Genomic DNA, 23,699 nt, shown 5'->3' with positions numbered 1-23,699 from the left:
AAAGTAGTTCACAGAAGGAAATGAGAGTTACCCATCAGTTACCCTCCACAGAAAACCACTGAACTTGCCTTCCTCTTTACCCCCTTTTCCCAATTTTTTTTCTTTTTTCTTTTTAGGGCTGCACCCGTGGCACGTGGAGGTTGCCAGGCTAGGGGGTCGAATCGGAGCTATAGCTGCCAGCCTACACCACAGCCACAGCCACTCCGGATCCTTAGCCCTCTGAGCAAGGCTAAAGTGAAACCCGCATCCTCATGGATACTTCGTCGGGTTCATTAACCGCTGAGCCAAGACAGGAATGCCTCCAACCTTTTTATTGTAAAATACACGTAACATAAAAGTCACCATCAAAACCATGTGTAAGTGTGCAGTTCAGGAGCATTAAGCGTGTTCACACTGTGATGCAGCCATCAACCCCATCTCCAGACCGCGTCATCATGCAGAACTGAATCTCTGTACATTAAACCACCAGTCCCCAACACCCCAGCCCGCCCTCTGCAGCCCCTGGCACTGCCATTCATCCTACCTTCTGCTTCTGCGAATTTTCCTCTTTTAGGAACCTCCTGTAAGGGGAATCATCCAGCCCTTATTTTCTGTCATTTGTAATAGCAGCCATCCTATTGTGTGTGAGTTGGTTTTATCCACTCTTAAATGCGGTTTTAAAATATCGAAATGGGAGTTCCCTTCACGGCTCAGTGGTTAACAAACCCAACCAAGATCCATGAGGTTGCAGGTTTGATCCCGGGCCTTGCTTCGTGGGTGAAGGATCCAGCGTTGCCAAGAGCTGTGTTCGCAGACCTGGCTCAGATCCCACATTTTTGTGTCTGCGGTGTAGGCTAGCAGCTGTAGGTCGGATTCAACCCCTAGCCTGGGAACTTCCCTATGCCACAGGTGTGGCCCTAAAAGGCAGAAAATAAATAAATAAAATAGTAAAATGCTGGATGCGTGTCCTCCCCTTGTGAACGCATCCTGCAGCCTTTGGATGGGCTCCAGGTGGAGGGGTGGTGTGGGGATGGGTCAGGGATTGATTTCTGCTTCTCCTCCAGGCTGCTCCCCAGACCCCCAAACACAGGAAGGCCGGGCACAGTGGAAGTTTGCGCCTCCCATGTTGGGAAGAGTGGCTCGAATCCAGGAGAGGGACCAGGTTCCTTTCGTAAACACCCTTATCCTCATCTCGTTCCACTCAGACTCTTTTTCCAAGATCCCATTCCGATTCGGGTGGGAAAGGCAGAGTGGGACCCGCTGAATTCTGTGCGGACTCAGACCCGCTGGGTCTTTCACAGCCCAAGTGGATGAGGAACGAGGGAAGCTGGGTGTGGAGGCTCTGGCTTGGTGGATGCTGCGCTGGGAGTGGGGTGGGGAGCAATCGCAGGTGGGGTGCTGGAAATGTAATCCAGAGGGTCAGAAAAATACATGAACAATAACTGTGAAGCTAGCATTTGTTAAGCAATTTCGAGGTTTGTGCGAGGTCCGTGACATTTTCTTTCTTTCCTTTTTTTTTTTTTTTTTTTTTTTTTTTTGCTTTTTAGGGCCGCACCTGTGGCATCTGAAGTTCACAGGCTAGGGGTCGAATCAGATCTACAACTGGTGGCCTACACCACAGCAATGCAGGATCTGAGCCACATCTGCCACCCACACCGCAGCTCACAGCAACACCAGATCCCTAGCCCACAAAGCAAGGCCGGGGGTCGAACCCGCGTCCTCATGGTTCCTAGTCATGTTCGTTAACCACTGAGCCACGAAGGGAACTCCCATTTTCTTTTCTTTTATGGCTGCACTCTCGGCTTATGGAAATGCCCAGGCCAGGGATTGAATCTGAGCCACAGTTTTGACCTATGTCACAGCTGTGGCAATTCCAGATCCTTCTTTAAACAACAGCACCAGCCCTCAAATCCAACCTACTCCTCTTCAGGAACCCGAGCTGCTGCAGTCAGGTTCTTAACCCACCATGCCACAGTGGGAACTCCCCATGACCTATTTTTATTTCACCAATTGCTCAAAATTGCCTGAAAGGATGGAAGAGGGTTCTTATCCAGATTGGAGGACGAAATTAGAGCCCAGCGGGGAAACACCGCCTTTGCAAGACCACATGGCAGCTCTTGCGGTGAGGGGACCCCCTTGCCGGCTGTGATAAGTAGAATAAACCCCACCCCCAAGTTGGCCACTTCCTAAGTCCCAAAGCTTGTGACTGTTACATTGCAAGCGGTAAGTGAAGTTGCAGGTAGACGCAGGGTTGCGACTCAGGTGAGCCTGAGCGGGCGGGATGAGCCTAGATTAACCAGGTGAGCTCCGTGGAATCGGGAGGGTCCTTATAATTAAAGGAGGAGGCAGGAGCGTCAGAGAGAGATTGGAAGATGGAGGATGGGGCCGGCATCCCGGGAATACAGGCGCCTCCGGAAGCTGAAAAAGACAAGGGAAGAGTCTCCCTGGGAGCCTCCAGGACAAACGCAGCCCCTGACTTTAGCCCTGAGACCTGTGTTAGACTCCTGGCCTCAACGCTGTAAGGTAATACGCTTGTGACGTTTTAAGCCCCTATGGCTGTGGTCATTTGTTACAAAAACCATAGGAAATGTTGATTACAGCCCTAGAGAGGGGCTGAAAGTAGAGGTGGTGGGTTTTGATCCCTGATCTGTCCACGCGGTATCCATCCGCTGGGGCTGCCACGAGCTGGGTGGCTTAAACCACAGACACTGTTGTGTGGTCCTGGCGTCCGAGATCAAGGGGTGGGCATGGCGAGCTTCTCTTGAGCCCCTCTCCTTGGCTTGGAGGAAACGCCACCTTCTCCCTGTGTCCTTCCGCGGCCTTCGCTCTGAGCGCACAGAGACAGGTGTGGGGTGTCGCTTCCCCTTCTGGGCAGGGCCCCAGTCCTGTTGCTTGGGGCCCCACCCTTATGACTGCAGATAACCTTAGTCATCTCCTGTTTCTCCTCTGTTCTTGTTCTTGATGGATTATTCCTACTCACTGATACGCAGACGCGGTCACGACTGCTGCCTGATGACACTTACGAGCAAGCTTCCTTCTCTGCCAACAATAGACAGTCGGTGAGCTTTTTCTAAAGCACATTGCTGCCTTGTGAGACGGCATCATTGTCTGTCCCTTTGGCAAACATCTCTTTTTTTCTTGCTATATTGGGATGTGCACGTCGCTGCCTCATGAGATGGAATTATTGTCCCTTTTAGTTCATTATTTATTTATTTTTTTGGATTCTGTTTGGATGTTCATGGTTCCTGTGCGAGCTACATGGATTTGTGTTGTTGCTGGATTTGTACTGTGGTTGTGGGGCTCAGGACGGCTGCCTCAAAATACGCCACAGGGGGACATACGGAATACTTTGAGTTGACGTTGATTGAGAAGGAAACGCTGACCTTCCTTTGGCCCCCTGAAACTGAGAAAGAAATCTCTCATAGAATCTGGAGGTAGGGAGTTCCCGTTGTGGCTCAGCGGTAGTGAACCCCACTAGTATCCATGAGAATGCAGGTGCAATCCCCGGCCCCGCTCGGTGGGTTAAGGTTCCCATGTTGCTGTGAGCTGTGGTGTAGGTCACAGATGTGGCCCAGGTCCCAAATTGCTGTGGCTATGGTGGAGGCCGGCAGGTGCAGCTCCAATTCGACCCCTAGCCTGGGAGCGTCCATGTGCAGCAGGTGAGGCCCTAAAAATACAAAATAAAAAGACCTGGAGGTAGGACACCCTTATGCCCAGAGACTGGGAATTCAGAGACAAGAAGCCTGTATCATCACTTCTATAACTAAGCCTCATTATTTCTTTAATTTACTACCCAAGCCCAAACACGCTAGATTCTTCACTGATGAAACATCCTAAAGCCTACCTTTCTTTGCTCCATCAATTCCTCACCAAGTTATTCTTTGTCTAAAAAGTATAAAACCTGTCTGCTTTGACCACTTCTTAGGTCCTATTTCTATGAGACCTCTGTGCAAACTAATTAAAACTTAGGTTCCTCCTGTTCATCTATTTTATTATTAGTCCGGAGGGTACAGGGGAAATTTTCCCCCTCCCCGACATTGTTCAAGGTAATATTAAATTTCTTTATTAACAGCTTATTGAGGTATAATTGATGCACATTAAACATGTGCAGGTTTTTAAAATATCTGTCATTTGATGAGTGTAAACACAGGCAATCACCTTAAGTCTCCTTCAAGGTCATGCATTTTTGTCTCTTTGGCTCTTCAGAGCAGCTCATTCCAGGCATTTTTATCCCCCAGTAAGGACGGGAAGGTGGGGGCTCCCCAAGCAGAAAGAATGGATGTGGTCGCGGTTCACGTGGCCCTTGTCCCAGAGGCTCAGGACCTGAGACATCCCCGACCCCCCACCCCCGCCGCCAAACTGGGGATGCCAAGAATTAACTTGCATCTTGGGCTCCCTCTTGTGGCCAGAGTGGAGAAGTTCCCTTTCAAGTTGAAGGAAAAAGGTTTTCTGATCGGACAAATGCGTGTCTTCCTTCAAGAATGATTTGCTGTAGGAGTTCCCATTGTGGCGCAGCAGAAAGGACTCTGACTAGCATCCTTGAGGATGCAGGTTCGATCCCTGGCCTCGCTCAGGAACCTGGCGTTGCCGTGAGCTCTGGTGCATGTTGCAAAAGCAGCTAGGATGCTGTGTGGCTGTGGCTGGGGCGTAGGCCAGCAGCTACAGCTCGGATTCCACCCCTAGCCTGGGAACTTCGATATGTCATGGGTGCAGCTCTAAAAAGCCAAAAAAAGAAAAAGAGAATTATTCACTGAGTCTAAAATATGGCACAGGAGTTAGGCAAACTATTACATTTAGAATGGATAAGCCAGACACAACTTAGAATAGATTTACAAGGAGATCCTGCTGAGTAGCATTGAGAACTTTGTCTAGATACTCATGTTACAACAGAACAAAGGGTGGGGAAAAAATGTAATTGTAATGTATACTTGTAAGGATAACTTGATCCCCTTGCTGTACAGTGGGAAAATTAAAAAAAAAAAATAGAATGGATAAGCAATGAGGTCCTAATGGATAGCACAGGGAGCTATATCCAGTCTGCTGGGATAGACCATGATGAAAATAATATAAGAAAGGGAATGTGTGTGTGTATATAAATATATATGATTGGGTCAGTTTAGAAATTGGCACAATATTGTAAATCAACTCTGCTTTAATCAAAAAAAATTTTTAAACCTATCAAAAAATATCAGTATCAGGATTCACACCTGGGTCCCTCTGACTCCAGAGTCCATTGTTTTTATATCAGTGACTGGATAAATAACAAGCCCTGGGGGCCTCTCCTGAAGTCTCACAAGGCTCCACACTCTGCAAGTTTCCAGGGGGCTCAGCTGGAAATGGAGTCTGCAGGATGGTGACCCCAGAATTTTGCAGTGCACAACCTACACAGCTGTACACAGAGGTCCAGATGTTCTTCCTCTCTGCTCCCACCAAGTTCTGTGCTGGCTATATCATTTGTCTGGGTGATAAAATATCTAAACTTCTCTCCTCCGAACAGCCTAAAGGTGCTTTGAGGACAATAAATCAGAGTTCCATCTATGTCCTAGGTACCCAGAAGAGGGGCTGAAATACTGGAAGCCTCAATAGTACTCCACTTAATACATAAGATAAATAAATTGTCACATTAACTATGATTGGACTTCTATAAAAGCCCTGATGATTATGGCAGGGTTCTAGGAACTGGTCCGTGATTAGGTAGAGCCACTGAAGTAAAGTCACTAGAATCAGTTAGGGAATCTTGGTATAGTCTTAGGAACCAGCTGGATAATTGTGCCAGGAGCTCCTGGAACCAGCTGGGTAATTATAGTAGCATCCCTGGGATCTGCTGGATAATCATCATAGCATCATGGAACCAACAGCAATAATAGAAGGTCCCCCATGCAGACGCCAGGAAACGTCTGGACACACTTTTGACTGCCACAGCTTGGGGAACAGACGGATGCTCTGGCATCTAGGGAGTGGAGGCCAGGGCCAGGGCTGGGCCTCCTGCGGTGTGCCCGGCAGCCCCCACAGCAAGGAGCCAGCCTGGCCCGTCTTGATCTGTTCAGGCAGCTGTAACAATCCTATAGACTGGGCGGCATCAAAAACAAGCATTACTTTCTCACAGTTTTGGAGGCTGGGAAGCCTGAGATCTGGGTGACAGCGTGGCTGAGTCCTGATGGGGATCCTGTTGTTAACTTCCTTTCTTGGGGGAGAGGGGGAGAGGGAGGGAGAGAGACGGGGAAGGAGAGAGGGGGAGGGAGGGGGAAGAGAGAGAGGAGGGCACTTCACCACACAGGGGGTCTGGCAGCACCTTGAACTCAACCTCCAGAACTGTGAGAAATAAATAGCTGTCCTTCATAAGCCACCTGGTCCCTGTGGTACTTTGTCCTAGCAGCCGGGGGAAGACAAAGATACTGACCAAGGCCCAAGAACATTTTCTGTGCGCTGAGCCCTTAAGCAAGGTCTGGTCGTAAGAGGAGCGGCTATGGTCACTTTCCTCGGAGGGTATCTGTTCAGAGTCTCAGTGTGCAAAGCCACAGAAAATGCCCGGCTGTTTGGGCAAAGGAGGAATTTATTACCAAGGTAGTGGGCAGCTTAGAGAGTCCAAGGCAGGGCTAGAGAAACCACGCCGTGAGAATGGGCGGGAAGCAAAGGTAGCAACGCACCTTGCCTTAGCTCAAGAGGACAACTGCCACCACGTGGCACTGTGTGTCCGGCGGAGCCCAGGACCCCTGTCTGCTCTGCCTGTGATGTTGTGATTTAGAGAAAGCGTACTTGGCCATCTCCCCTGTTTCTGTCACAGAGCTCCGAAAACCCTTGGTATCGCCTAAGTGATAGGAGCAATGAGGGCGTCTTGGTGTTTCTAAGGAACCCCTTTGAATCACCCCCTGAGTTTATGCTCATAAGCTGACTTTTGGAAGCACCTGAGGCTGGGGGCTGGTTGCCAGGGGAACCAGCCACATGATTGGAGGGTTGGAACTTTCTGTCTCAAACACCCCCCACCCCCAGCCTCCAGGATGGGGGCTGGGGGTTGAACCCTTCATCCGTGGCCAGTGATGTGATCCATCTTGCCTCTGTGTGGAAGCCTCCATGCAAACCCAGATGGATGGGGTGTGGAAAGCTTCGGGGTTGGTGAGCATGTGCAGATGTGGGCAGGTGGGGTGCCCTCAGCGAAGAGAGCATGAAAGCTGAGCCCTCTCCCTGTGGACTTTGCCCCGTGCGTCTCTCTCTTCCACTGAGTTGACTTGTGGGATGCTTAGCTGGTGTCGGAGGGTTGTTGACGGTGTGGGGAGAAAAAATGCATGTGGGACTGGGTGACAGCTTCCAGGCAGGGAAGGCGAACCGGCTGGGCTGGCAAGAGCTTCTTTGCAAAGACAAAAAGGGTCCCACCTTGGAGACCCAACCATGACACATGTTCTGCAGCCCTGCCCATGGATGCAGGTGCCTCCTGAAATAAAACCTCTCTTCTCACACATGTTTTGCCAGGTGCCCGGAGGTTTTTTTTTGTTTTTTTTTTTAATAACTGAAGAGACTAACAAGCCTGAGGATGAGATGAGAGATTTTTCCTCCAACGTTTTATAATAAAATGTTTCAAACCTACAGAGAAACTGACAGGATTTTACAGTCACTACCCACATACACACAAGCTGGCTTCAGTGATTGACATTCTACTCATTTTATCAAGCATCTATCCATCAACCCATTCAGGGTGTCTTGGGTGCCTTCGGGTACAGCACAGGGAACTGTATCCAATCTCTTGGGATAAAACATGATGGAAGATAGAATGAGAAAAAGAATGAGAAAGAAATATGAAAAAATATATACATATACATAGAACAGATGATCCTCTCTTTAAAAAAAAAAAAAAAATAGAAGCAGGGAGTTCCCTTCGTGACTCAGCGGTTAACGAATCCGACTAGGATCCATGAGGATGAGGATTCGATCCCCGGCCTTGCTCAATGGGTTAAGGATCCAGCGTTGCCGTGACCTGTAGTATAGGTCACAGACGCGGCTTGGATCCTGTGTTGCTGGGGCTGTGGTGTAAGCTGGCAGCTGCAGCTCTGATTCGACCCCTAGCCTGAGAACCTCCATATGCTGCGTGTGAGGCCCTAAAAGCCAAAAAAACTGATAATAATAATAGCAAAATTAAAAATTAAAAAAAAAACAACAGAAAGAGATCATGGCCAAGGAGAGCAGACTTGAGGTTCCCAGGAATGGGATGGATGGGCATTTGGGGGGGTTTTTTGGATGTTATATTTGGAATGGATGGGCAATGAGGTCGTACTGTGCAGCACAGGGAAATGTGTGTGATTGGGTCACTATGCTGTACAACAGAAATTGCAGAAACACTGTAAGTCAACTATACCTTAATTTAAAAAAAAGAATAGGGAGTTTCTGCTGTGGTTCAGAGGAAACAAATCCAACCAGTATCCATGAGAATGTGGGTTTGGTCCTTTGATCAGTAGGTTGGGATCCAGCATTGCTATGAGCTGTGGTGTAGGTCACAGATGAGGCTCCAATCCCATGTTGCTGGGGCTGTGGTGTAGGCTGGCAGCTACAGCTCTGATTCAACCCCTAGCCTGGGAACCTCCATGTGCTGAGGGTGCAGCCATAAGAAGACAAAAAAAAAAAAAAAAAAAAAAAAGAAGAAGAAGTGGAGACCAGGGAGTTCCCTGGTGGCCCAGTGGGTTAAGGGTCTGGCATTGTCACTGCTGTGGCGCTTGTTTTGATCATGGCCCTGGAACTTCTGCATGCCAAAGGCATGGCCATAAAAAAGTGGGGCGCATTATCCTCATTTTGTAGCTAAGAAAACTGAGGCCAGGAGTTCCTGTCATGGCGCGGTAGTTAATGAATCCGACTGGGAACCATGAGGTTGTGGGCTCAATCCCTGGCCTTGCTCAGTGGGTTAACCATCCGGCGTTGCCATGAGCTGTGGTGTATGTTGCAGATGTGGCTCGGATCCCGCGTGGCTATGGCTGTGGTGTAGGCTGGCGGCTACAGCTCCGATTCGACCCCTAGCCTGGGAACCTCCATATGCTGTGGGAGCGGCCCTAGAAAAGGCAAAAAGACAAAAAAAAAAAAAGAAAGAAAGAAAGAAAGAAAAGTGAGGCCAAATCATGAGTATGAATTTCAGGGACTGCAGACCTACACAGTGAGGGCTGTGGGATTTGAACTCACGTGTGTCCCTGAGCTCATCCCTCTTCCTTCTCCAGGCACTTCTCCATCGTTTTCTGCAAACTTCCCCAGCAGTTGTAATGAGCATTGCAGACGTGGGAGTTCCAGCTCTGGTGGAAGGGGATCCGAAGCGTCTCTGCAGCTCCAGGACGCAGGTTCGATTCCCCAGCCCAGCACAGTGGGCGAAAGGACCCAGCGGTGCTGCAGCTGTGGCGCAGGTCGCCACGGTGGCTGGGATCCAGTCACTCACCCAGGAACTCCATATGCCATAGGGTGGCCCCCAAAAAGAAAAGAAAAAAATAGCAGAAGTGGTTGTTGTCGTAGTAAGAAAAGTAAAAACGCTAACTAGGATGAATCATGTCCAGACAGTGGATTCATATGCAGTCAGGAAGCAAAGAAGAGCTGATGTGTTCCACGCTGTGGAGAAACCTTGAAATGCAATTCTGCGTCAAAGGGCCAAGCTTCAAAGGTCACCTCCTGTATGAGTCCATTTTTTAAATTATGATAGTTGATTTACAATATTCCGTCAATTTCTGCTGCACAGCAAAGTGACCCAGTCCTATATATGATAGATAGATAGATACACATTCTTTTTCTCACAGTATCTTCTATCATGTTCTGTCACAAGCGATTGACTATAGCTCCCTGTGGTGTAGAGCGGGACCTCATTGCTTATCCATTTGAATGTAATAGTTCACATCTACGAACCCCAAACTCCCCGTCCCTTCCACTCCCTCCCCCTCCTCCTCCCCCTGGGCAACCACAAGTCTGTTCTCCATGTCCATGAGTTTGTTTCATGACAGGTTCATTTGTGCCATGTGTTAGATTCCAGATATAAGTGATATCATATGGTATTTGTCTTTCTCTTTCAGACTTACTTCACTTAGTATGAGCATCTGTAGGTCCATCCATGTTGCTACAAGTGGCATTATTTCATTTTTTATGGTTGAGTAATATTCCACTGTGTATATATACTGCATCTTTTTAATCCAGTCATCTGTCAATGGACGTTTAGGTTGTTTCCATGTCTTGGCTATTGTATATAGTGCTGCATTGAACATTGGAGTACATGTGTCTTTTTGAGTCATGGTTTTCTCTGGATAGATGCCCAGGAGCGGGATTGTGGGGTCATATGGTAGTTCTTTTTTTTTTTTTTTTTTTTTGTCTTTTGTCTTTTGTCTTTTTTGGTTGTTGTTGTTGTTATTATTGTTGCTATTTCTTGGGCCGCTCCCGCGGCATATGGAGGTTCCCAGGCTAGGGGTTGAATCGGAGCTGTAGCCACCGGCCTACGCCAGAGCCACAGCAACGCGGGATCCGAGCCACGTCTGCAACCTACACCACAGCTCACGGCAACGCCGGATCGTTAACCCACTGAGCAAGGGCAGGGACCGAACCCGCAACCTCATGGTTCCTAGTCGGATTCGTTAACCACTGCGCCACGACGGGAACTCCCATATGGTAGTTCTATAGTTAGTTTTCTGAGGAAGTTCCATACTGTTTTCCATAATGGTTGTACCAACTTACATTCCTACCTACACGTATGAGGGTTCCCCTTACTCCACACCCTCTCTAGCATTTGTGTTTTGTAGGCTTATTAGTGATAGCCGTTCTGTAGTTTTGATTAGCATTTGTCTAATAATTAGTGATGTTGAGCATTTTTTCATGTGCCTGTTGGATTTCTATGAAAGGCCCAGAACAGGCAAATCCATAGAGACAGAAAGCAGATTAGTGGATCCCTAGGGCTAGGGGAGGGGGGAGAGGGGCGTGTCTGCTAACAGGTTGATGGCTTCCTTTGGGGCCCTGAAAATATTTGGGAGCTAGAAAGAGGGATGGTTACATTGCATTGTGAATGTGCTAAATGCCGTCGAATTGTACACTTTAAAATGGGTAATTTTTTATTTGTTTTTCTTCAAAACTTTTTATTGGAGTATAGCTGATTTATAGTGTTGTGTTAGTTTCTGGTGTACAGCGACGTGATTCCGTTTTATCCATATTCTTTCCTTTTTTTTATTATTTTTTTTAGGGCTGCACCCATGGCATATGCACGTTCCCAAGCTGGGGGTGGAATTGGAGCTGCAGCCACTGGCCTACACCACAGCCACAGCAACTCGGGATCCAAGCGGTGTCTGCGACCTACACCACAGCTCACGGTAATGCCCAGTCCTTAACCCACTGAGTGAGGCCAGGGATCGAACCCACATCCTCATGGATACTAGTCGGGTTCGTTACGGCTGAGCCATGATGGGAACTCTGCATATTCTTTTATATAGAGTCTTTTCTCTTATAGGTTGTCACCAGATATTGAGTAGAGCTCCCCCGGCTATGCAGTAGGTCCATGTTGCTTGTCCATTTTACATCTGGTAGTGTGGATATGTTCACCCCATTCTCCTAAGTTATCCTTCCCTCCCCCCCAGCTCCCCTTCGGTAACCATCACTTCGTTTTCTATGTCTGTGAGTCTGTTTCTGTTTTGGAAATCTGTTCCTGTCTATCTTTTTTTTTTCTTGTTTTTTTTAGATTCTAGGTACAAGTGATATGATACTCTATTTTCTTTCTCTGTCTGGCTTCGTTCACTTAGTATGAGAATCCCTAGGTCCATCTATGTTGCTACAAAGGGCATTATTTCACTCTTTTTTATGGTTGCGTAATACTCCATTGTAGCAATGTCTTCTTTATCCATCCCTCTCTTGATCAACACTTAGGTGGTTTCCATGTCTTGGCTCTTGTGAATAATGCTGCTGTGAACGTGAGGGTACATGCATCTTTTCGAATTAGAATTTTCATCTTTTCTGGATCAATGCCCGAGACTGGGGTTGCTGGATCATGTGGTAGCTCTATTTTTGGTTTTTTAAGCAACGTCCATACTGTCCTCCAAGGTAGCTGCACCATTCACATTCCCACCAACGTCTCCCTACACCCTCTCCAGCGTTTTGAAACGGTTTACTTCACGTTGTGTGAATTTCCTCTTGTTAAAAAATGACACCTGTTGGAGTTCCCGTCGTGGCGCAGTGGAAACGAATCTGACTAGGAACCATGAGGTTGCAGGTTTGATCCCTGGCCTTGCTCAGTGGGTTAAGGATTCGGCATTGCCCTGAGCTGTGGTGTAGGTTGCAGCTATAGCTCCGATTAGATGGCTAGCCTGGGAACCTCCATTTGCCACGGGTGTGGCCCTAAAAATCAAAAAAATAAAAATAATAAAAATAAATTTAAAAAAATTTTAAATGACAGCTGTTGAGCATTACCGTGTGCTGCACACCACGCAGGCCTGTGGACAGGTAATAATTGATTAATCTGTAGCACCATGTGGGGCAAGGGCGGTTTTCTCCATCTTTAGAGTTGGGTGTCCCTGGAGGCAGGATCCCAAAGCCAGCAAAGGACAGGTCTGAGATCTGTCTGTCTGGCACCAGAACTCTTCCCTTTAAAAATTATCCTTCCGGGGAGGTCCTGTCTTGGTGCAGTGGAAACAAATCCGACTAGGAATGATGAGGTTGCGGGTTCGATCCCTGGCCTCACTCAGCGGGTTAAGACTCCGGCGTTGCCTTGAGCCTTGAGCTGTGGTGTAGGTCGCAGATGCGGCTTGGATCCTGTGTTGCTGTGGCTGTGGCTGTAGTTCCAATTCTACCCCTAGGCTGGGAACTTCCATGTGCCTCAGGTCGGCCCCAAAAGCAAAAAAAAAAAAAAAAAAAAAAAAAAAGGAAAAAAAAGAAATTATCCTTCTGGGCAAAGGGGAGGAGTGCGTGGTGGGACTCAGTCCCCTCTCTCCCTCCACGTGTCAGCTCTGCTCTCACGTCTCTCTGCCTTGACTCTGAGTGAGGTTTCCTGTCCAGCAGACACTGAGTCCCACTCCCCCTCTCCACGCCTCAGAAGGTAGTGAGTGTCCAGGTGAGAACTGATGAAATAAAAAAGAGGAAAGAGAGAAAAAATAAACTTGAAGGAGTTCCTGTCATGGTGCAGTGGTTAACGAATCCGACTAGGAACCATGAGGTTGCGGGTTCAATCCCTGCCCTTGCTCAGTGGGTTAAGGATCCGGCATTGCCATGAGCTGTGGCGTGGGTTGCAGATGCAGCTCGGATCCCGTGTTGCTGTGGCTCTGGCGTAGGCCGGTGGCTATAGCTCTGATTTGACCCCTAGCCTGGGAACCTCCATATGCCACGGGAAGCGGCCCTAGAAAAGGCAAAAAGACAAAAAAATAAAATAAAATAAACTTGAAGAATCCCTGAAGCTCCTCTTCCTACCGGTCCAGGTGAGACGCCCCTGTCCAGCATGGCTCTCGGGGGATTCTGGGAGCTTGTGGGTTATGCTGCCTTTTTCTTAGTTGGTGGCCAATTGCTGGGGGGCTGTCACGCTATAAATAAAATGGTTTAATTTTGTCGCACCTGCCAGAGCCAAACACATGGGTAGCATCTGGGCCCATGTACCATTTCCTGCCAAGTTCCATTCCCAGCCTCACTGCCATGCTCAGGTTTGCTCCCCACCCCCCCAACCCAGAGGCTTCTGTTGCCGGAAAATAACCTTAAAATTCCTCTTAGACATCAGTCCCAGCACAAGCCTACCCTGCCCACCTCCCAGCCTCACCTTCTGGCACACTCAGCCTCCCTGGCTCACACCAGCCACCATCCCCCCCCCCCCCATGTATTGGTTTTCTCTCAGCTCCTCTCAATCCCAAGCTTGTCTCTGCCCCAGGGCCTTTGCACAGGCTGTTACTTCTGCCTGAAACTCTCTCCCCGCAGTTTCTTCTCATCCTTCAGGTACCATCTTCTATCACATCCTCAAAATACTTCCCCCTCATACCAGATCCTGAACCAGGGCTCCTCAAAACTGCCAAGATCAGGAGTTCCCACTGTGGCTTAGTGGGTTAAGAACCTGACTTGTATCCATGAGGATGTGGGTTTGATCCCTGGCTTTGCTCAGTGGGCTAGGATCTGGCATTGCTGCAAGGTACAGTGTAGGTCCCAGATGTGGCTCGGATCTAGTGTTGCTATGGCTGTGGCGTAGGCTAGCAGCTACAGCTGCAATTCAACTCCTAACCTGGAGACATACATATGCTGCAGGTATGGCCATAAAAAGACCCTGCTAAGGTCAGAAAAAAAGAGTGAGGAGTTGTCACAGGTCCTGTGGGATCCAGGATTGGAGACACAATATTAGAGATAAAATGGTAAATTCAGATACAGCTTGGAGTTTATTTAATTCTAACGTGTGAATGGTGGTCTTATTTTGAGCCCTCCACCCTGGTGGTGTAAGATAATAACATTCGGGAGCACCTAGGGCAGGGTACATGGGAACTCTTTGTACCGTCTTTGTAACTCTTCTGTTAGCCTAAAGTTATTTCAAAAGAAACAGTGTAAATTTCAAAAGTAGAAAAAAACACCCGGAAAAGCAGGCATTTCATGTCTGGGTGTATCCTCTGGTACAAACAAGACAACTGGCTCAAAACGATGTCACCAAGCCCCATGGCACCAAATACAGTTTCTGCTCTCCCTGAAGGGAATCCTAAACCAACCAGGAGTCTCCTTAGCAGTCATAGTTAGGTAACTTGCCTCTGCCATCCCCTACAGGAAAGTGACCTAGTGACAGCCGGATAACCAGCCCACTTACTTTTGCCTGGAATAAATTCCTCGTTCCTGCTTCTTTTTGCCTGTAAATATCTTTCATTTTGTACAGCTTCTCAGAGCTGCTTTCTGTCTGCTGCTGTGGATGCTGCCAGAGTCACAAACTGTTGAGTAAAGCCAGTAAGAACTTCCCATGTTACTCACTTGAATTTCAAAAACCCCGAAGAATTGAAAGTGGAGGTTCAAACAGAATCCATCTCCCATGTTGATAGCAGCATTGTTTGCAATAGCCAAGAGCTGCCAGCAACAATAAATGTCCATCAAAGGATGTACAGATAAGCAAAACATGGTATATTTATATAAAATGGAATACTCTTCACCCTTAAAAAGGAGGGAGTTTCCATTGTGGCTCAGAGGGTTAAGAATCCGACACTGTCCATGAAAATGCATGTGCAATCCCTGGCCTCACTCCGTGGGTTAAGGATCTGGCATTGCTGCAAGCCGCAGTGTAGGCTATAGATGTGGTTCGGGTCCTGTGTTGCTGGGGCTTTGTGGTAGGCTGGCAGCTACAGCTCTGATTCATCCCCTAGCCTGGGAACTTCCCTATGCTACAGGTACAACCCTAAAAAGAAAAATTTTTTTTTTAAAAAATCAAGAAAATTCTAACCCATGCTGCAAGATGGATGAACCTTGAGGGTCTTTTGCATGGTGCAATAAGTGAGTCAGAAAAGGCATATGTATGGTTTCACTTATATTTGGTATCTGGAGTAGCCAAATGCACAGAGACAGGAAGCAGAATGGTGCTTTACTAGGGGCGGGGGTTGGCGGGGGTTGGGGGGGCATGCGGATTTACCGAGTTATCACTTAATGGGTATGTAGTTTTAGAGGATGAAAAAGTCCTGGAGCTGGATGTTGGTGATGGTGTCACAGCATTGCACGTGTCCTAACACTGCTGAACCAGCCACTTAATAACCGCTAAGATGGAACAGTCTATGCTGAGTCTTTTACCAGCTTTGTAAAATGTCATTGGAGCACAGCTGACTTACAATATTGCATTAGTTTCAGGTGGACAGCAAAGTGAATCGATGATACATAAGCCCATATCCATTCTTTTTCAGATTCTTTTCCCCTATAGGTTATCACAGAATATTGAGTCGGTTTCCCTGGGCTAGACAGTAGGTCCTTGTTAGTTACCAGTTTTGTATATGGCAGTGTGTTTATGTTAATCCCAACCTGCTAAGTTATTCCTCCTCCGGGGTAATTTTTAATTTTCTAATTAAAATGTTTTAAAAAGCAAAAAAAAAAAAAAAAAAACCCAGCCTATTGGTAAAGTTACAGAGAGCGAGAGAGTTGTTTTTTGGGGAAGGTGCAAAACCTTCTGGAAGGAGACCGTAAAAGAGGAAGAAAACCGGAGGAGGTGTTGGAAACACCCTCTCCTTGATGGTGGTGATGGTATCATGCTGTCGGCATTTGTCACCAAGTCATTGAATAGTATACATGAAATATGTGTATATCAACTATGCCTCAGAAAAGGTTGCTTTTTTTTTTTCTTCTTCTTCTTCCTTTTAGGGCCGCACCCCGTGGCATCTGGAGGTGCCCAGGCTAGGGGTCGAATTGAAGCTGTTGCTGCCAGCCTACACCACAGCCCCAGCAGCACAGGATTCCAGCTGTGTCTGCGACTTACATCACAGGTCTGGGCAATGCCGGATCCTTGACCCAGTGAGTGAGGCCAGGAATTGAACCCACATCCTCATGGGTACTAGTCAGGTTCCTTTTCAGGAACTCCAAGCTTGCTTTTTTTTAAAAAAGAGAATTTTCAGAGTTCCCTTGTGGCCGAGCAGGTTAAGGAGCTGGCATTTTCACTGCAACAGCTCAGGTCACTGGCCTGGGAACTTCCATAGGCTGTGGGCTTGGCAAGAAAAGAAAAAAATTAAAAATTAAAAAAAAATACACATAAAGGGAATTTCCCCCTATCTCTGCACTTTGTTGAGATCCAGTGTGAAGGTCCATGGGTGATATATGTCTGCCTGTGCTAAGGAGATGCTTTAGGGAGTTCCCACTGTGGCTCAGCAGCCTAAGGACCCAAAATAATCTCCACGAGGATGCGGTTCCATCCCTGGCTTTGCTCAGTGGGTTAAGGATCTGGCTGCCACCAGCCCCAGGGTAGGTCACAGATGTGGCTGTGGTGTAGGCCACAGCTTCAGCTGCAATTTGCCCCCTAGCCTGGGAACTCCCATATGTCATAGGTGCAGCCATAAAAAGGGAGAAAAAAAAGACAGACGGACAGACAGACACACTTAAGTGGCCCAAAGTGGCACACATACCCCATCGCCCATCTTGAGGCAAGACCCTCATAAGAGGGTGGGGTTCTTGGAATTGTACTTTGCAGAACAGAGTATGCCTTTCCTTCTTGTAGGGTGTTTTGGACTGGATATGGGCCCCCCTCCAGTTCCCATCTTGAAGCCCTTACCCCAGTGTCGGGGTATCGGAGGTGGGGCTTTGGGAGGTGATTAGATCATGGGGAGCTGATGGGATTAGTACCTTTATAAGGAGAGATACACCAGAGTGCCCTCCCCCCTCTGCCATTTGTGTTAGGACACCCCAAGAAGGGCAGTCAGCCACAAGCCAGGAGGAGACGGTGCCCCCCTGCCCTCGGTCTTGGAACCTGTGAGTACCACAAGCCATCTTTTCAGAGACAATAGCCTCCTGATCTGTGGGTCTGTCCACCTGAAGAATAACAATAAAGCCTATATTTTAAGACATCTCGGGGCCTCCATGGGACTGAGTTGGATTGGAACATGGTAGACAAGGATGGGACCCCTGAAGTTCGGGGTACCAGGCTGGGATGGAGGGGATGTAAAGCTGAGCAGCTAGTGGGAGACCCCTCACCTCTCAGCTCCCCCCTCCCCCACCTTCCACCTCCTACCTCCCCATTCCCACCCCCCTTCCTACCTCCCTACACCCCATCCATCCCACCCCACCCACCCACCTCCTCTCACCTCCCCACACATCCCACCTCGCCCCACCCCCACTGCCCTCCCCCATCCCACCCCCGGGGGCATAGCCAGCGCCTACAGCAGAATTAGGTTGTTGCTGCAGGGGCTGCCTGGCTGTGAGAACACCCCAGAAGACTGCAAGAGGGGAGAGGGCTCCGGGGGGTGTATCATGGGGGAGAGCGGGAGCCAGGAGGGAGGGTCAGGGCAAGACAAGGGGGCAGCCATGTGAGTGACAGGTGCAGCACGGAGCGTGATGGGTAAACTCCCGCTTCAGAGTCGGCATGATCCAGGTTCTCCCCACCCCCCATCCCCCGCCACCTCTGACTCCCTTGTCTTTTGTCTTTTTAGGACCGCATCCACAGCATATGGAGGTTCCCAGGCTACAGGTGGAATCAGAGCTACAGCTGCCGCCTACACCACAGCCACAGCAACTCCAGATCCGTGCCGCATCTAAAACCTACACCACAGCTCATGGCAATGCCAGATCCTTAACCCACTGAGCAAGGTCAGGGAGGGATCGAACCCTCGTCCTCACAGATACTACTCGGCTTTGTTAACCACTAAGCCACAACGGGTAACTCCCATTTCTCTCTCTCTCTCTTTTTTTTTTTTTTTTTTGTTATGTCGATTTTTAAAAATTGAAATAGAATTGATTTACAAAATTGTGTTTCAGGTGTACAGCCAGGTGAGTCGGTTATTTTTTTTTTTCAGATGATTTTCCATCTTGTTACTGTAAGATATTGAATATAGTTCTCTGTGCTCTACAGTAGGTCCCTGTTATCTATTTTATGTACAGGAGTGTGTCTTATCTCCCAATTTAGTCCTTCCCCAGCTGTCCCCTTTGGTAACTGTAAGTTTGTTTTCTATGTCTGTGAGTCTGTTTCTGTTTTGTACATAAATTCATTTGTATTACTTTTTAGATTCCAGATATAAGTGATATCATATAATTTTTCTCTTTGTCATCATTTAGTTTGAAAATCTCTAGGTCCATCCATGTTGCTGCTAATAGTAACATGTCATCCTTTTCGTGGCTGAGTAATATTCCAGTGTGTGTGTGTGTGTGTGTGTGTGTGTGTGTGTGTGTGTGTGTGTGTAATATGTATGTATATGTACACACACACCCCCATGCCTTCTTTATCTTCATCTAAGGACATGTAGCTTTCTTCCATGTCTTGGCTCTTGTAAATAGTGCTGCCATGAACACTGGTGTGCATGTATCTTTTCAAATTAGAGTTTCCATCCCAGGAGTGGGATGACAGGAGCATACGGTAGCTCTACTTAAGTTTTTTGGGGGGTTGGGGAGGGTTGTTTGTTTGTTGGTCTTTTTAGGGCCGAACCCACATAGGGAAGTTCCCAAGCTAGGGATCAAATCGGAGCTGTAGCTGCTGACCTACACCACAGCTCATAGCAGTGCCAGATCCTTAACCCACTGAGCGAGGCCAGGGATCAAACCCAAATCCTCATGGATACTAGTTGGGTTCGTTACCCCCGAGCCACAACAGGGACTCCCTCTACTTGTTTCTTAAGGAACCTCCATACTGCTCTCCTTAGTGGCTGTACCAATTTACATTCCCCCCAACAGCGCTCCCTTTTCTCCATACCCTCTCCAGCATTTATTTATCATTCGTAGACTTTTTGATAATAACCATTCTAACTGTTGTGAGATGATACCTCACTGGGTTTTTTGTTGTTTTTTATCTTATTGTTTGTTTTTGTTTTTGTGTTTGCCTTTTAGGGCCACACCTGCAGCATATGGAAGTGCCCAGGCTGGGGTGAAATCAGAGCTGTAGCTGCCAGCCTGTGCCACAGCCACAGCAATGCAGGATCTGAACTGCATCTGTGACCTACACCACAGCTCACAGCAATGCTGGATCCTTAGCACACTGAGCAAGGCCAGGGATCGAATCCATATCCTCATGGATACTAGTCGGGTTCATTTCTGCTGAGCCACAATGGGAACTCCCCTCGTTGGGGTTTTGATTTGTATTTCACTAATAATTGGTGACACTGAGCATATTTTCATGTGCTGTTGGCCATCTGTATATCCTCTTTGGAGAAATGTCTATTTAGGTTTTTTGCCCATTTCGATTGGTTATAGATGTATGTATGTATGTATTTGTATGGGCTGTTTGTAGGTAAGATTTCATAGACACCCAATCACAGAATCACCCCTGCTTCCTGACAGCACTCAAGTATAGTGCAAGCTTTCATTTGATTCTGCTCGAAATGACCCCATATATCCAAAGCCAATGATAGCTTCTTTCTAATATCCTCTTTATCCTTTTCTCTGGCTGCCATGACAAAGCACCACAGACTGGGGGGCTTTAACCACAGAACTGTATTTTCAAAGAGCCCTGGAGGCTCCAAGTTCACAACGAAGGTGTTGGCCGGATTGGTTTCTTCGGAAGCCTCTCTCCTCGATGGGTAGATGCCGCGTTCTTGCCAGGACCTCACGTGGTTGACCTTCTGTCATGTCTGTGTCCTGATTGCCTCTTCTTATAAGGGCAGGAGTCATATTCGATTAGGACGCCCCCTCGTGACCTCATGTGAACGTCATTACCTTATTAAAGGCCCCCCTCTCCAAATATAGTCACATCTGAGGGGCTGGGGGCGATGACTTCAACATATGCATTTGGGGGACCCAAGGCAGCCGGAGCACCTGTTATGGGACATGGGTTTCCTCTTGCCCTGTGATGTGTGTTCCCTCCCGTGTGCTTAGTAAGAAACCCAACTTGTTCCACGCAGGTTTGTTCCTGGTGGGTCTTGGACTGAAGAGCATCAGCCTCGGCCATCATTTGAGGCTGAAGAAGGGATGCAGGGATTGTTGGTGGACAGAGAGGAGAAGGAGGAAGGGGACTCCCCAAGGATTCCCATGAGATGAAGAGATACCCGCTGAGTGTCTGGCACCACATGGGAAGCTGAAGAAGACGAGGCATGTCTACACCCTGTCCCGTGGTCTATGGCATCTTACTCAAGATGCCATGGAACAGGGGGCCACTGAGCTGGATGCCAGAGGGACGTCTGGATAGCAAGTTAGGCTGGACTCTTGACCCTCCGCAATGGGGACAGTTGGAAAAACCCCCAAACGGTAAGAACATCTCGAAGCTCTGCTCCTGATATAGCCGTGGAGGATGGAAACGGGGCTCAGACAGATGGAGTGTGAAGGCAGGGCGAGAAGGAAGGAAGCTGTTTTCTGTTCGCACTGGGGAGCCTAGACTTTTTTTTTTTTTTAACTCTATCATTTTTTTTTAATTTTTGGATTTTTTTAAGTAAAATCTTTATGTTGGAATGGTTTTACATTTAGAGCAAAGTTGCAAAGATGGTACAGGGAGTTCTTATACACCCTGCTCCCGTTTCCCCTGCTGCTAGCAGCTTACCTTGCTGAGGCGCAGCGGTCACAACTAATGAACCTAGGTGGCTGCGCTGTGGTTAACCGAAGCCCCCGTGTTCTTCGGAGTTCCTTGTTTTGTTTGTTTATTTGCTTTTTGTTTGTTTGTTTTTTGCATCTTAGTGCTGTACCCACAGCAAATGGAAGTTCCCAGGCTAGGGGTCGAATGGAAGAGGCAGCCACCAGCCTACGTCACAGCCACCATGAGGAGGGATCTAAGCCGTGTCTGCGACCTACACCACAGCTCACGGCAACTCAGGATCCTTAACCCACTGAGCAAGCCCGGGGGTGGAACCTGCATCCTCATGGACCCTAGTCGGATGAGTTTCTGTTGAGCCACTCAGCAACTCCCGGAGAGCCTTGGTTTTACCTCGTGTCTTCCTTCTGTTCCAGGACCCTGGCCAGGAATTTAATGCCCACCCTGGCATTTAAGTCAATGTGTCTCCTGAAGCTTGCGTTGGCTCTGACAGTTCTTCAGACTTGGCTTGTTTTGTATTTTTTTTTTTTTCTTTTTGGGGCCGCACCCACGTATATGGAGGTTCCCAGGCTAGGGGTTGAATCAGCCTACGCCACAGCCACAGCGATGTAGGACTGAGCCACGCTACAACCTACACCACAGCCTCTGGCAACACTGGATCCTTAACCCACTGAGCGAGGCCAGTGATCGAACCCGCAACTTCATGGTTCCTGGTCAGATTCATTCCCACTGCACCACGATGGGAACTCCAGACTTGGCTTGTTCTGGATGAACTTGACAATGTGGAAGAGGACTGGTCAGGTATTTTGTAAATGTGCCTCCACCAGGGTGCGATGGCTGTTTTTCTCATGATTAGACTGGAGTCGCGGGTTTAGGGGAGGAAAACCACAGAAGTAAAATAGCGCTTTCCTCATATCACATCCAGGGTACCTCCCATCACCGTGACTTCTGTTGTTGACCTTGAACGCCTGTGAGGAGTCTCAACTACAAAGTTACTCTTTTTCCCTCTTTTTTATGCCACCCCTTCTAGGAGGAGGTCGTTGTGCCCAGCCCGCACTTAAGGAGTGGGGAGTTGATACTCCCTCCAGGGCCGAGTGTCAACATAAATGATTTGGAATTCTTCTGCATGCGAAATGTGTCACTTCTTTCCCGTGTGTTACTTTATTCAATTATTTATATCAGTTTGGACTCACGGCTTTTCATTTCTTATTTGCTGTTATAATCCAATACTGCTTTTTTGGGAGTGTTCCTCCAATTATAGCTTGCCCTTTTTTTCTTGATATTTTATTATGAAGAATTTCAGGCAGACAAAAAAAATGAAAGAATGTGACAGTGACAAAAAAATCTAATACAGGCAAAGGACCTAAATAGACATTTCCAAAGAAGACATTTAGATGGCAAACATATACCTGAAATAGTACTTATGGATGATTTTAAATACATAAATATACACATATATATTCATGCATTACACTGTACACCTTAAACTTACAGTGTTAGATATCAATTATATCTCAATAAAGATGGAAAAATAAAGAATATTACAGTGAGTACTTAGATACCCACCATCTGGATACTACCATTAATATTTGGCCTTATTCTGTGTTTATCCCCCTGTCAATCTTATTCATTTACTTATTTATTTGTCTTTCGTCTTTCCGAGGTCACACCCGTGGCATGTGGAGGTTCCCAGGCTAAGGGTCTAATCGGAGCTGTAGTCGCCAGCCTGCACCACAGCCACAGCAAGGGCAGATCTGAGCTGCGTCTACAACCTACACCACAACTCACAGCAACACCAGATCCTTAACCCCCTGAGCAAGGCCAGGGATTGAACCTGCAACCTCATGGTTCCTAGTTGGATTCGTTTTCTGCTGTGCCACGACGGGACCTCCTCCCCCTGTCGGTCTGAAGCGGAAACACCTCCTGACTTGAACCCAGCCCAAACCCAGATGGGGACTTGAACGCACAATTTCTTATTTAGAACACTCGCCTGGTATCTGGACGTAATGAGGCTCGGGTTCTTTGTGTCTCAGCACAGAAGGAATTCAGGGAGAGACAAAGTGATAGGCAGGAAATCGATTTAATAAGAGAGGATGCTTGTGAGGGATACAGGCGGGCAGGCAAGGGGGTTCTGGCCCGAGGATCAGGTGGGCTACAGTTTTATGATCCAAGGAAAGTGGGCAGGGGGAGTCCACCTTCCTCACTCTTCAGGTAGAAGGTAGAATTCAGGCTTACATCACCAGCTCCTTCTTCATATTGGGTAAGAGAATACTTGACCTGTGAGGTCCAATGAGGATGGTCACAGTGCTTATTCCAATCAGTGGAAGGGCGGTAACATGTGCTAAGTTATGTTGAATCATCTCAGGTTTCTGTATGATGAGGGGCTCTTACTTTGGAATGTCCTCTTTCCCTTAAATGCCTGTCCTGGATCCTAAGGATGATTATCTTACTGAACTCAAATGCAGATCTCTCCGTTTTTTTGTTTGTTTGTTTGTTTGTTTGTTTGCAGGACCACACCTGTGGCATATGGAGGTTCCCAGGCTAGGGGTCCAATCGGAGCAGTAGCCACCAGCCTTTGCCACAGGCATGGCAATGCAGGATCCACGCTGTGTCTGCGACCTCCACCACAGCTCACGGCAACGCCAGATCCTTAACC

General features: G+C 47.9%; 1 long non-coding RNA gene across 2 annotated transcripts in view; it reads left to right on the top strand.

The window, feature by feature from the left end:
* LOC106510586 (uncharacterized) overlaps window positions 1-23,699 on the top strand; it is a 58,378-nt gene that overhangs the window by 30,564 nt on the left and 4,115 nt on the right. For both annotated transcript variants that reach the window (XR_014806700.1, XR_014806701.1), the window contains one exon: window positions 20,424-20,766. This is a non-coding gene — a long non-coding RNA (uncharacterized LOC106510586). The remainder of the gene's footprint in view (window positions 1-20,423; window positions 20,767-23,699) is intronic.

This window comes from Sus scrofa, chromosome 6 (assembly GCF_054392235.1).
Source record: "Sus scrofa isolate SSC_HxYL_T2T_F1_AM1 chromosome 6, Sscrofa_HxYL_maternal_Yorkshire_Landrace_v2.0, whole genome shotgun sequence".
NCBI classification, from domain to species: Eukaryota; Metazoa; Chordata; class Mammalia; order Artiodactyla; family Suidae; genus Sus; species Sus scrofa.
This window is presented reverse-complemented; position numbering and strand designations above follow the sequence as displayed.